Below are 13,691 nucleotides of genomic sequence, written 5' to 3'. Positions count from 1 at the left end.
CTAGAAGCCAAGTCCCTTCGGTCATTGTGCACGATCATGAAGCTGCATATGAACTGGCAATTCAGACTCGCCAGCTCCTCAACACGTCGCAGGCTCTTCCACCCGATCTCTTCTCACCTCTATTCTCAGAGTGGCTGGTTTGTTATGAAACTAATTCTTTTCTAGGCCAAGTTTCCTTTGAACAGGGTGCAAAGGCATATGATCCTGTGGATTAGAAGTGGGTTGTCATCAAAACGCTATAGCTCTGTTCTTCTCCGTTCCTTTCTTGGAATGGCTGAGAACAGACTTGTGAAGAGAAAAACTTGTTGGCGTTTGGGAGCTGCCAGGTTTTCGAGAGCCCAATTATGTCTTTTTTGAACTAGCATTTCTTTAATAGAGTTTAATTTAAAAATCTTTTTTCAATTTTGACATTTCTTGTAGTTTTTAATTCAAAAGATTGAGGATATGTTTACTCATAAGGAAAATAAAAGTAGATCATGTGTGAATAAGTGGGGTCAAGCTGCCCAGTGGTGATATTGAAGTGACCACCAGATGACCCCTACTCTCTAAAATGAACCCTTTTAAATGCCTTTAACCTGTAAAATTCTCCTATTTCTTTGCCTTTGCTTTAAATTATTATAGCTTCACTGAAGCACAAGCCATGATCACAGCTTAGCATTTAGTCCATCTACTTCTTGATGTAAGTACCATCTAGTGCCCTATGAGAATTCCCTCTGCTCCATTTTGGAGTTGCTGATTCCAGTTTCAGGTCTGTGCCAGTAAGTCTAGTCCAGTCACCTGATCACCTTTTCACTCTCTTCTTGCTATATTGTCTTTTAAAGAACAGAAATTTTAAATTTTGATTAGGTACAATTTATCAATTTTTAATTCTGTAGATCAGGCTTTTGGTGTGATAGCTTAGAAATATGCATAACCAAGGCCATAGATACTTTCTTCTACGTTTTCCTCTAGAAATTTTATAGACTTAGATTTTATATTTAGGTCTATACTCATTTATTAAAAATTTTAAAATATCCATTTTGAGTTAATTTTTATATCAGGGAACTTTGGTTCAAGCTTGGGCTCATAGCCCATACCATACAAAAGGACAACTTTGCTGGATTAAAAAGAGAGACAGAAACCTGTTGTCTTTCATAACAGCTACTAAGCTTTTGATCTCTCTCCACTGGAGTTGTGTGTTTGGGGGGGGAGGTGGGAGGTGTGTGACCTCACCCATCACTTTCTGTAATGTGCATCTGGAACTGAGGAGATGGTGCAAAGAATCCTGAGTATGGAGCTGAATTTGTAGAAGGTGGGACAGACAGACAGCAAGAAACTGGGCTCCTGGTGACATCCTTTGAACTTTGAATCAAGCCTCACCCCAACCCATTGTTCTCTGGCATACATGTTAAAACTTGTGGTTACAAGATTTTGGATTTTACACTAAATATTACTGTTTTTACAGCTCCAGAGAGTACCTGGGATAAACAGATGATTCCAAGTCAGGCCTGAATTACAGTTTAAATTAGCTCCTTTACACAGTTGCTTCTTTTCCATACTGACTGATCATAAGGATGTCCTCTGATAAAAATCCTACATAAGAAATTCCATATCAGAGTCTTCTTGGAGAACCCAAACTATGAGAAAGGTAGACAGAAGACTGATTTTCTATTGATTCACCCCAAACAAAAACAAAACAATTTTACTACTATTCATTTCTGTAATTTTTCTGGAAATTCATGTGAGATTTTGCTCTAAGATTTCATAGCTAACCTAGGGGCTTTGAGTTATCCCTGAAGGTGGTAGGAGGGAAAGGAAATCAGGTAGATTGCTATCTTCTAGAATTTTGAATTAAATTTATTTTTATTTTTCATATATATATAATTATGAAGCCATGATCATGATCAAAATAATGAAAATAGCCATCATCTCCAAAGGTTTCTCATGTCCATTTGAAATTCCTCTTTCCTACCCTTTCCCCCTTCCCAGAGCAATCACTATAGATTACACAGGCTTGCTTTGTTTAGAAATTCATATAAATGGAATCATAAAGTGGGTACTCTTTTGGCTTGTCTTATTTTGTTCAGTGTAATTGTTATGAGATTCATGCATGTTACCTGTATCACTAGTCTATTTCTTTCTTTCTTTCTTTTTTTTAACCAATAAGTAGCTTTCCATTGTGTATACATACAACAACTTGTTTATTCATTGACTTATTGGTGAGCACTTGGGTTGTTTCCAGTTTTTGGCTGTTATAAATGAAGCTACTATGACTATTTAGGTACAGATATATCCTTTCATTTCTCTTGACCATATATTTAGGAATGGAATGACTGGATCATATCATAGGTGTATATTTGCTCTTTTAAGGAAACTGCCAGATTGTTTTGAAAAGTGATTGTGTTATTGTAGGGTAAAAGGCCTCACAGGCTTTTCTGCCCTCCCACCATTAGGACTGCCCTGCCTGATGGGGCACCTGCAGTTGTTACATTGTTGCAAACTGTCTTGTTCACTACTATGAGCCCTGGGAAGAGTAATGAGATAGTCACCAAGAGGAGAGAAGCAGGAAAAGAGGCAGGAGAGAGAAGGGGTGAATGAGGCCAGAGAAGCCCAGAGTGAGGACTTGCATGTGTACCTGGTTGCTGCAATGCACATAAAGCTCAATAAAAGCCTGAGAAAGTCACTGAGGGCTCAAGGACTCTCCTTTACCCATCCGCTGGATCAGAAAACCTGCTCAGTGCCCATCCTGCCCCTACAGTTATTTTAAATCTTTGCCAGTAGCATATGTGAAGTTCAGTTTCTTCCATCCTCAACATTTTTTGTCTGTTTAACATTTTGCTGCTCTACAGGTATGTTGGGGTATCTCATTGTTGTTTTAATTTGCATTTGCATTTCCCTGATGACTGATGATGTTGAGTATCTTTTCTTGTGATTATTTGCTCTCTATGTAGCTCCTCCAGTCAAGTGTCTGTTTAAAATTTGTTAATTATCTAATTGGGTTATTATATTTTTACTACCAAGTTTTAAGTGTGTATATTCTAAATATACATACTTTATTAGAGACATGCTTTGAAAATTTTTCCCCAGTCTGAGGACTGTCTTTTCACTCTCTTCTTGCTATATTGTCTTTCAAAGAACAGAAATTTTAAATTTTGATTAGGTACAATTTATCAATTTTTTATTCTGTGGATCAGGCTTTTGATGTGATAGCTAAGAAATATGCATAACCAAGCCATAGATATTTTCTTCTGTGTTTTCCTCAAGAAGTTTTATAGATTTAGATTTTATATTTAGGTCTATACCCATTTATTTAAAAATTTTAAAATATGATCCATTTTGAGTTAATTTTTGTGTATGGTGAAAAATATGGGTTGAAATTTTTGTTTTTTTGCATATGGATATCCAAGTGTTCCAGCACCATGTGTTGAAATTGCTCATCTAATTTTAAAATATAGAGCACATAATTCCAGTGTGGTCCATAGACTATCTCAGCATAATCATTCCTGGTGTTTGTTAAAAATGCAAATTCCTAAGTCTCACACCAGCCTTTCTGAATTAAAATCTTATGACCAATACCCTAGGTGATTTTTGCGGATACTAAACTTTGGGAATAACTGGCATAATGCCATTATTATTCATTAACACTTTTTTTCAAGTCAGCACTGTCTCCATTAGAGCCTAGAAAAAATGCAATTTAGAAAAAGTAAGTCTCTATAGGGTAGAAAGGAGAAGTTACTATTTTTTTCTTTTTAGTACAGAAAATTTTAAACATATACAAAATATAAGTTGAATAGTGTAATGAATTTTCATGTACTCACCACTCTATTTCAAATAATAATCAATATTAAACACTACTTTTTAAAACAAGGAAAAAATGTAGGTAAATTTTTGCTATGTCAAGAAAAATCTCTAGGTTAATAAGCATTGGGAAAAACAAAAGTAGAGAAAAATAGAATGAACAACTGAAAAAATAACAAAACTCAAAGATCAATATATTTGCTAACATAAATATTAAAAACCTCCACATATCCAAGGGGGGGGGGGAACAAGTGATTCAAAGACAAGTAGTAATTTGGGAATGATTTTGAATAGAACAAGTGATTAATTTTTAATGTAAAGACATATAAAATGATTTTAAAATGGCTAAAAGTTCACTAAGTGATAAATGGATTAAAAGACAAAAGACTTAAAGACACCATTAAAATTACACAGAGAGGATGTTATGCAGCCAGCACAATTCTCTGTAAAGATTAAATTTCTATAGTGATGGGAATATGTTTGTGATATAGTGAAAAATGAAAACAAGCTGTATATTTAATAGGCTCTTGTGTATTGAAAATAAGACTTAACGAAAAAATGACTGAGAGCAAATGTGGTTCTGGATGTCATTTTCTAAGTTATCTGGAATGAACATGTATTTATCACTGATGTAATCAGCAAAGAAAAAAGAGAGATTTTTAAAGAAAATGTCTTAAGTGGAATATTTCCTTGCCAGAGTCAGCAACTGGCAGTAAGTACAAAGAAGAGCAAAGAAAAGGCACAGGGATGTGCTGAAGGTGGCCTGAGATGAAAAGGTTAAGGTAGCAGTTTCTTTGCCCATCTTACTGGTTGATGAATATACCTCCACATTAGCAATACAGAGTAGAGGTGGCTGAGGTGGAGATTTTAATGCTTTGTCATAGTCTGTTTACTGATCACATGTGTACCCTGTTCAAGTCCAGAGAACACCCTTTTTAACTCAAGGAGTAGGGCTCAGAAGAAATAAGTTAAAGCCTTAACAGCTCTTTCTACTGGTAATAAGCCACTTGGAGAAGAGCTACATCTTCAGAGACTCTGAAGAGTATATCTCTCTTTTTTCCAATTGAAGCAACATTGATATACAAAATTATGTAATTATGTATTTACAAAATTTTGTATTATTCAGAAGTATGGGTTCACACCTCTTCTGGTGCATGTCACCACCCCACCCCCAACCCCAAGGCACACATAGAATTTGTTTGTGACATCTCTTTTCTACAGTTCAGAAACAAAATCTAAAATATTTCCCCAAATTGGAAACTCACTCATATCTTCTGGGTTTGTGCTTCTGAACTGAAATTGAACTCTGGTACTTTAGTTCACATGATGGTAGAACAATGTAACTTTTTGTTTTGGAAAAGAATGGCTTTTAAAATCTCATAAATAGGCCCTGCCTGTTCTTGGAAATCAAGAAGCACTAGTAAAGTCCAGTCTCTAAATGTTGTGTAATTGTGAATAAATAAATGTTAAGGAAGCAGAAAGTACAGATTACAACTTTCAGAATATACATAGGTTCAGAAATAATAAAAATGAATCCATCCCTCCAGTGTTGGTAATCACATCAAGAATTACAAGAAAATAAAAGTATATAAAAGGACATTTAAAAGATTATGATTCAGAATGATACATTAATCAACCTTAAAAAATAAATTAGAGTGTTAAGTAAGGCTCATGAGATATCCAGAGTACTACCCAGTTTACTGGAAGAAATTTTTATACATGCTTTCTTTAGATGACTGTGTAGTTTTATGTTCCAGGCAATACAGTATAATATGCAATCTTCTTTTGTCATAATTACTAAATAACTTTTGAGTATTGAAAGTATGCAGCATCTCTCATTAAATAAGCTAAAATAAATTTGAGTAAAAAGTTTTTCTTAGCATTTTCAAAATAAATTATATTGACTGTGAACTCTAAAAATTAGGCAGCTTCTTCAAAATAGCAACATAGGACACCTTAAGGAGATTAAAACAGATGTAACAATCATTGCAACTTATTTTTACAATTGTTGTGTAGTATGTAAAAACAACAATTGAGATATATGGTATGATTACTATTTATTTAAAGAGCAGACTCTGAATATCTGAAATAAAAGCAGGATCAGACAAATATTATGGTTCATTGCTTTGTCTTCTAAAATATTTATTACTGGCTTTCTCTGATGTGAAATAATCACAAATTGGATTCCTTTGCTTGTATTAGTGTGAAGTGTGCTACATATAGAATAGAAAATATTATTCATTCAGCTTTAAGCTCTGGACCCCACTTTATCTACAGGAGTAGATGTCATAACCAAATTTCTGGGCTGGAGGGTCTTGACCTTATCATGCACTTTCCAATTAGCTTGTTGAACAATTTAATAAGTATCTTATGTGAAATATCAAAAATGTGTAAGACATATATTTGTATTTGTGGAGAAGGGTTCTCAGGAGAAATAGCATTATTTGAGTGCTTTGATGGTGTACTTATCAAGCTGAGCTTGATATTTACAGTTAGTTGACCAGATCCAGGATATATAGCTCCTATTACTTAGCTAACAAATTCTATACCTTCTCAATATTTCATGCTATGATGAATATTATGACAGAAACACCTAATTTGATATTCAAAGGAATGCTGACCCATTGGCAGTATGTAAGGCTTTATTTTAGAAAATATGCACACTTCTTTCACAGTAATTTGTTGTCCTACTAAATTGTCTGATTTGCCTGATTCCTGAGAATTGAAAATTATGTAGTGTAATATGCGCCTAGTTTCTTAGTGACTTCCAAAGGCATTGCTCCTATATTCATATATTGAAATAATCTAAATAAAAACATTTCCAAATCTTCAATCATGCTGTTCCTCATGGAAAAATGCCCTGGATTAGTGTGGTATATAAACATATTCAGATGGGAAACTCTACTGTAATTTGTGTGGTATTATAAACCAATGGTACCTCAATAAATGTTTCCTGGACTCAAGTTAAAAAAAAAAAAGGATTATCAGATGAGGAAAGTACTATCTTCCACTTCTCATCAAGAGCTACTTCTTGTGTCAGATACTATACTAAGCACTTGAAACTAAAAAGATGAGCATAATGCAGTTTCCAGCCACTGCTACACTATTTTTTTATTTCACTGCATGCAAATATATGATCCTGTTTTGTCCTCATTGGAACTTCAAAAGTGAGATATTATTTCTCCCATTTTACAGGGGATAAAACTGAAACAGAAATATAATTTTCCAACATCACACTTTTAGTAAAACCACGACTAGAACCCAGGGATTTTTGGACTTTTTAAGTTCTTTTTTCTTTCTCTTAATCAGTAGTACATGTTTTCCCTAATATTTTTCAGCCAAGATAAACCATGTAACTATTTTGATGCAGAAGTTCCTCTAGTCCAAAGTAAGAATTTCAATACCTTGTCTAAATTTTACTGGCCATTTCAGTACCGTAGGAGCAGGAAATTATTCAATTCATGAGAAAATTCATGCACCTGTGGATTTCATCTTTTGTGCCAGATGAATAGATGAGGTTGGATTTGATTTACTCCATGACTAAACTCTAAAATTGGGATTTAAAATGGATATGTAATCTCACTCTTATTCCATTTCTCCCGTAATGCTGCCTAATGGTTATGCAAGTCTCAGAAATGTATTTAAAGTAATAACATGTCCTTTTATCCAATAACATCAAACTGAGGTCTTTTTTGTTCACTTTTGCTAGACCTCTGACCTTTAAAGGTGAGTAAGGCAGCTGCAGAAAACCTGATCTTATTTTCTGCCCCTGGCAAGACTTTTTCAAGTTCATCTTTTTTCCCCTTCTCTCAAAATCTGATGAAAAATGAAATGTCATGAAAACAAGCTCTTGGGCTAAAAAACTTGTGTCTGTCCTTGTGACAGATGTCAGTTTGAAAGGTTTCAGGTCACCTGTCAGAAGTGTGCCGGTGTGATCTGTACTCATATCAACTTGACCTCACACCAACAGAGTTAGTTCTGCTTTTAAAAATATCCTTGAAAAAGAAGTAAATGATTTGAAGTCATAGCTCTTTTCCTCTTTGAACTCTGAATAATGAGACAAAGGAGAGAGAGAGAGAGAGAGAGAGAGAAGGAGAGAGAGGGAGAGAGAGAGAGAGAGAGAGAGACCTTTAAAAGGAGAGCTTGACCTTTGGGTGCCCCTGGCAGTGAACCAATCAGCATTCTTGTAATCCAAACACAGATGCCTGGAGCTAAACAAATTCTATACTTGTGAACAAGAATTCAGGTTGCTGTCAAAATACAGTGAGGATCAGCACAGTGCTGCTTTCAAGAAAATATCATGAATGAAGATTTAAATGTTTGTTATTAATAGAGTAATATTAAGCAGCATAATATATCAATTACCTCAAGTGGTTCAAGTCAGTAACAAATATTTCCACTGGAAAAGTTCTGCATCCTAACTCCATCCTGGACATAACTCCCTAATATTTTATTCCAGAAACACCACTGATATTATTGTACAACTCAGTAGTTTGTAATGACTAATTAATGGGGTTGAACTATGTTCTCTTTTGGATTAGTTATACAATGTTTGAATTATTTATCACAGTGATTAAAAACATTTCCTTTTTTTCCCCATGAACCTTTATCATGGCCCATACAATTTAAGGATTGAAAAATGGATGAATTTGTTCATCAGTTTGGAAATATTCAGGGTTTTGTCTTGTAACAAAGAAGAAAAAATATTACAGTTCCAAAGGCATGTTTGCCAAACCTACCACTCTAAACAAGAAACCAGAGATGTGAAGATATGAGAAAGCCTATGGACTATAAACACAAATTTTAATAGCAAGATAGAGGTGTTAGTTTTTTCTTTTCTTGACTTTTAAGTATACCATACTTACTTTCTTTCAAGTGGACCTTGATATGAAATAAAAGTGTCTTGAAGATGTGCTCATTTTATTCTTGTCTGGAACAGCATTATTTTTGCGTGTGGAAAACTTGGGGTAAAAGACGGTGTTAGACCGGGAATGTAATTAGCTTAAAGTGGAGGTGGAAGCTGACTCTCAGGAATATCTGTAAAATTATTCTGTGAAATTTCTTTACCTTCTGTGATGAGGTTTTAGACTTCAATTTAGACCCAGATTCTCAGTCTTTAATGTGCACGTGACTCTCATGGATCTTGTTAACATAATTCCACTGAGTCATGTGGTCTGGTGGGCTTGACCATCTGCATTTCACGTAGGTTTCCAGGAGATGAGATCCTGCTGGGCCTGGACAAACACAGAGTGGGAAGGTTCTAGCTGCTTCTCAAGTCTGTAGGAATGTATGTCAAATGTCCTAAAGCTCCCATGTAGTTCTGAAGTTCAGGCACATTATCTATTTTAAGAATTATCCTTCTGATTTACTTTCCCTATATTGATGATCTTTTCCTATGTATCTGTGATTTAATCTCTTTTCAGGAATTTCAAATTTTAATATAACAGTAGTTGCATAATTTCTAATGATCCCATGTACAGCACAAAGATTTAACACTGCTAGATTTTCTCAACCCTGCTGTTAAATGTCAAGTTTTTTCACTAGAGCATGTTTCTAGATAATTCCATCAATGCTCACTGACATCTCTTCCTAGTTGTACAACATGCAGATTATTCATAATCCAAAGATTGAAGGTATTTATGAGTCTTTACCTAGACTAAGAAGTACCCAGAGGAAAAACAGTTAAAAACAAGAGTAGTCAGAACTATCAGCAGTGTTTAGACCCAGATAACCACAAACATCCTGGAATTTACTTAACTATGTCTGATTTCCCAGTGAGTCATGTTTACATCTCTAGATGTTAGTTTACTTTCCCTCATTTTTTTCTTGATCACTCATGCAGTAGAAAGCAGAAACAAAATCTTCCATGGCAATTAAAGTGCCGATACTTGTGTTAGCTATGTGTTCTGCTACTGATATGGGAAAGATCTGGTCATTAGTCAAACAGAGCTGTACCAGTTTTCTCATGCTCATTACATATTTATAATATGGACATTCTTGTGACATATCATGCAGCTGCTTTAGCAGGAAACTAATATCAAATGAGAGTGCCAGATTTAGCTTTACCAAGATAAAATGCACCATATTTAATGCTCAATTTTCATTCTGTGAATGTTAGATATACATGTGATTGCTGAGATTTTCATACCAGTATACTCATAATTGTGTATTTCACTGCAAGTTATTTTTATCCTTGGTAAAGTGTCTTATTCTCTTTTCTGTCAAATGCCAAGACCATTTAAAGTGAAAAATATTTGCTAATTTTCTCCAAAGTCTCAAGGTATTTTCTGCACTGAGGGTATAGTTTATTGCTATCTTCTATTAGAAGAACCCATAAGGTGGGTTGCCTATCATTATTAAGACTTTAAAGACTGCTCTACCCCTGCCTTAATGAAAGCCTTTATCTTATGTTGCCAACTTCATCTGGTGAGTCAGCCAGACATCCACCAGCACATGATAGCAGATTAAGCCAGAAATATGGATCGCATCACTGCTGTCACATAGACTCTCAATAACATTGCTCTGACTAGCCTGTCCCCTATAGGAAAACTGCTTCAACCTTTTTTGATGACTATTGGTGGAGAGAAAAAAATAGGGGGCATAACAATTTCAAAACTTTTTTTTCTGACTGAAATTAATAATTCTGAACAGAACTAAAATTAATTACTTTGTGGTTATAAGTAGGCAGTGGATTTATGGTAAATGACAGTGTTTGCAAATTTTCCTGACTACTCGATTAGAAAATGCACAAGTGGAGGCGTCAGCCGAGCATGCATTATTTAAGTGGTTAGTGTCTGGCGACAATCTGGAAACTGCAATTGTTGTGGTTACTGTAGGAAAATTCGCACTTTCTGAGAGAAATTTGTTCACCTTTGTGTGCCCACAGCATGCATCTCTCCTTGTGGCAGCTGTAGGAAACACAGGAACTCTGTGACCTGGAAAATGTGGGACAACTGCCACAAGGTGACCCTGGAAGGCTGGGGTAGGCCCAATTAATTTAAAATTTTGCTTGGCCTTGTCTCTTCCAATTTTCTAAATCCTCTGGAAAAATGATTAATGCGTACACTGCCAATGCGAAAATATTTTTGACCCTATTAAAGTCGACCAAGGGTAAACCAAGTGTAGGCTGGCATTGTATCAAACTAGCTTTATTAAATTTGATTGGAGGTTTGTATGAGGAAGGTACAGACAAGGACATTATTTTGCACAGCAGCTCTCTTTTAAATGAAAATATCAAGAGGAATACAAAGTAGCAATATGCCCCAGACAGGGAATCATTTTAAATATGGGAAAATACCATGGAGAACTTTGATTTTCTGCTGTCTTATTGCTATGCTGGTCAGTTACCAATGAGGGTGTTTTAATTTACGGAAGTTTTCTGGAAGCTTATATTGCTTCATTTGCACATGAGCTAGTTCAACCTTCCTTCTTTCTTTTGTCTGTCATTGAATTCCACAACTTAAAATTATCTGTCTTCATTTTGAACCTTCATAGAACAAGGCTTAATCTTATGATGTTTCCCCAATGTGTCCATGCTATATAATCATCAAATTAATTGAGTGATGATATTTTTCTGCTGGTTATGCTGTTTTGAATAAAAATAGTTCAATTCAGTCACAGTATCAAAGGATAGAAAATCTCATAGACATTTCCTCCTTCAAGAAAGGCAAAATACTTTAATTGTTATAATGGACAGTGTATGCATAGTTTAATTTAGCAGCCAACATGCAGATTTCATAGGGAATATTTTTGTAGTTTTGTGAAACCGTGGAGTAGTCAGTCACATGAATACTATCTTTATGATAACATAAGTAGATTTTACCTATTTGTATGTGGAAGTTATAACAACTTCCTTTATAGCAGAGATGGGCTGCACTGACCTCAATGCACCCAGCATAGAGTAAATACATATTGAAAGAATAAATAGTAGAAATTGCCTGAAATCATCAACCAAGAGGAAAACCAATAGTTGAAATGGCCGCTTAGGTAGTGGCAATAGTCTGGTGAAGTTTCAAAAATATACTAGTCAATTTTAGTCATTTTTTTTAGCCTCTTTTTTTTTTTAAGATTTTATTTATTTATTTATACAAGAACTGGGGTATAGGCCAGAATTGCGGGAGGGTGAGAGGATTCGCCAGAGACTGATGGGGAACAAAACAGGCATACTAACGAAATACACTGCTGAGGGGAGCAGTGGGCGAGACAGGAGAGGCCTGCTACGCCATGTGGGACTCTCACCAGCAAGCCGGATCGAACCCACACTGCAGCGGCTGCAGACAACTTCACAGCGCTGTGCTCAACCCGCTGCGCCACCAGGAGAGGCCCAATTTTAGTCATTTTTATCTGAATGTGTGACCATGGAGAACAGATAATAATAGACTGAAAAATATCCGGTATGCAATATTAACTGTTTCTCACTTTTAAACCAAAAGACTTGAGTGAATGTCGGTTAGGATGTATCACAATCTCCAGTCATGTTCCCTGTCTTTGTCTGCCATGTCTTTCTACAAGAAGGAGGTACATCTGTGCCTTGTTTAATGCAGGAATGGCCCTTTGATGAGGTCTGGCCGAAAAATAGGAGCAAAAGTGAAGTATGCTACTTCAAGGTACAAGTTCTAAGGACCTGGACATCGTTTGCCTGTTCTCTTTTCCCTCCACATGAAAATCAGCAAAGTTCCAGATAAAGGGCAAAGTGAGTCGAGTTAAACTTGCAATATACACAATGAGTGAGAAACAACTTTATTACTGCTAGCCATTGAGATTTTGCAATTGTCTGTTAACCCCACAAAACACAGCTTATCCTTACTAACACAGATATACACTGTATCCTTTTGACATGAACTAAAGAATGTGACATTAATTATGGCTCTCTGAGTTTTGGAATGAAATTAGCTCTCATCTTCCTGCAATCATATATAGGACCTACTTGCTCCCATACCCATTTTCTTCTTCCTTTTTTTTTTACTGATTTATTTATTTTTATATCATTGTTCATTTTAAAACAATATTTGCTTCCCCCTACCCCTTCAGGTGTAGTTCCCACAGAATTTCCTTCACCAATGCACCTGTGCACCATCACCATAGTCCCCTGTGTTCCTCCCTCCGTACTGAATCAAGAAGATATGGTATATATACACAATGGAATATTACTCAGCAATCAAAAAAGATAAACTGATGCCATTTGCAGCAACATAGATGGAACTAGAAGGAATTATGCTCAGTGAAATAAGTCAGAATGAAAAAGAAAAAAATATTGGATGGTTTTACTTATAGGAGGAATATAGGGAAACCAAATAAGACATCACTGTAAAAAAATAATAACAATACAAAACACAGCAAAACAAAAACAGAAAATTATAAATCCTTTTTCTTTATGGAGTGAACCTTGCTGTACAAGGGCCAAGTTTCTGGTTGTGCTCTGGAGCTCAAGTCCTCCCAGATGCTTACACCCTTTTCTCTTTGCTATCTGTATCTAATGGAACATTCATAGTTTCCATGGTTAAAACATTCCTTCTTGGTTTCACATTCCTTTCAGTTAGTCCTCCCTATTTCTCCCCCTCTTCTCAAACAGGTCTCTGACACTAATGAATTGTGTGTGTTGTCTGCATTTTCTCATTTCCCATTCATTCTTGACTCAGCCCTTCACTAAAATCTAGATTTTTACCCCACCAACAAATTGCTCTTATCAAGGTCCTCAAAACCACCTAATTGTTAAGTCCAGGGATGCTTTTAGGTGTAATTTTTTAAATAAATTTTATTTTTATATTCCCCATACAATTGCAACCCCCTTATTTTGACCCCAATCCCTCCCCTCCCTCCCCCCACCCTCCATAGAGTGTCTCTGGTTCATAGTTGTTTGTTGATTTTGATTTTCACTTTCTTATAGTTATTCATTTTCCTGGTCCCTTATTTAA

At 35.5% G+C, this 13,691-nt stretch overlaps 1 long non-coding RNA gene across 1 annotated transcript in view; it reads left to right on the top strand.

Moving 5' to 3' along the window:
- The first annotated feature begins 2,548 nt into the window (after window positions 1-2,548).
- Window positions 2,549-13,691, top strand: part of LOC119261173 (uncharacterized) — a 37,533-nt gene continuing 26,390 nt past the window's right edge. The window contains exons 1-2 of the long non-coding RNA XR_005128954.2: window positions 2,549-2,828; window positions 12,321-12,469. This is a non-coding gene — a long non-coding RNA (uncharacterized LOC119261173). The remainder of the gene's footprint in view (window positions 2,829-12,320; window positions 12,470-13,691) is intronic.

This window comes from Talpa occidentalis, unplaced genomic scaffold (assembly GCF_014898055.3).
Source record: "Talpa occidentalis isolate TD23 unplaced genomic scaffold, MPIMG_talOcc4v2.1 talOcc4.6, whole genome shotgun sequence".
Taxonomy (NCBI): domain Eukaryota; kingdom Metazoa; phylum Chordata; class Mammalia; order Eulipotyphla; family Talpidae; genus Talpa; species Talpa occidentalis.
The sequence above is the reverse complement of the archived record's forward strand: the minus strand, read 5'-3'. Positions and strand labels throughout refer to the sequence as shown.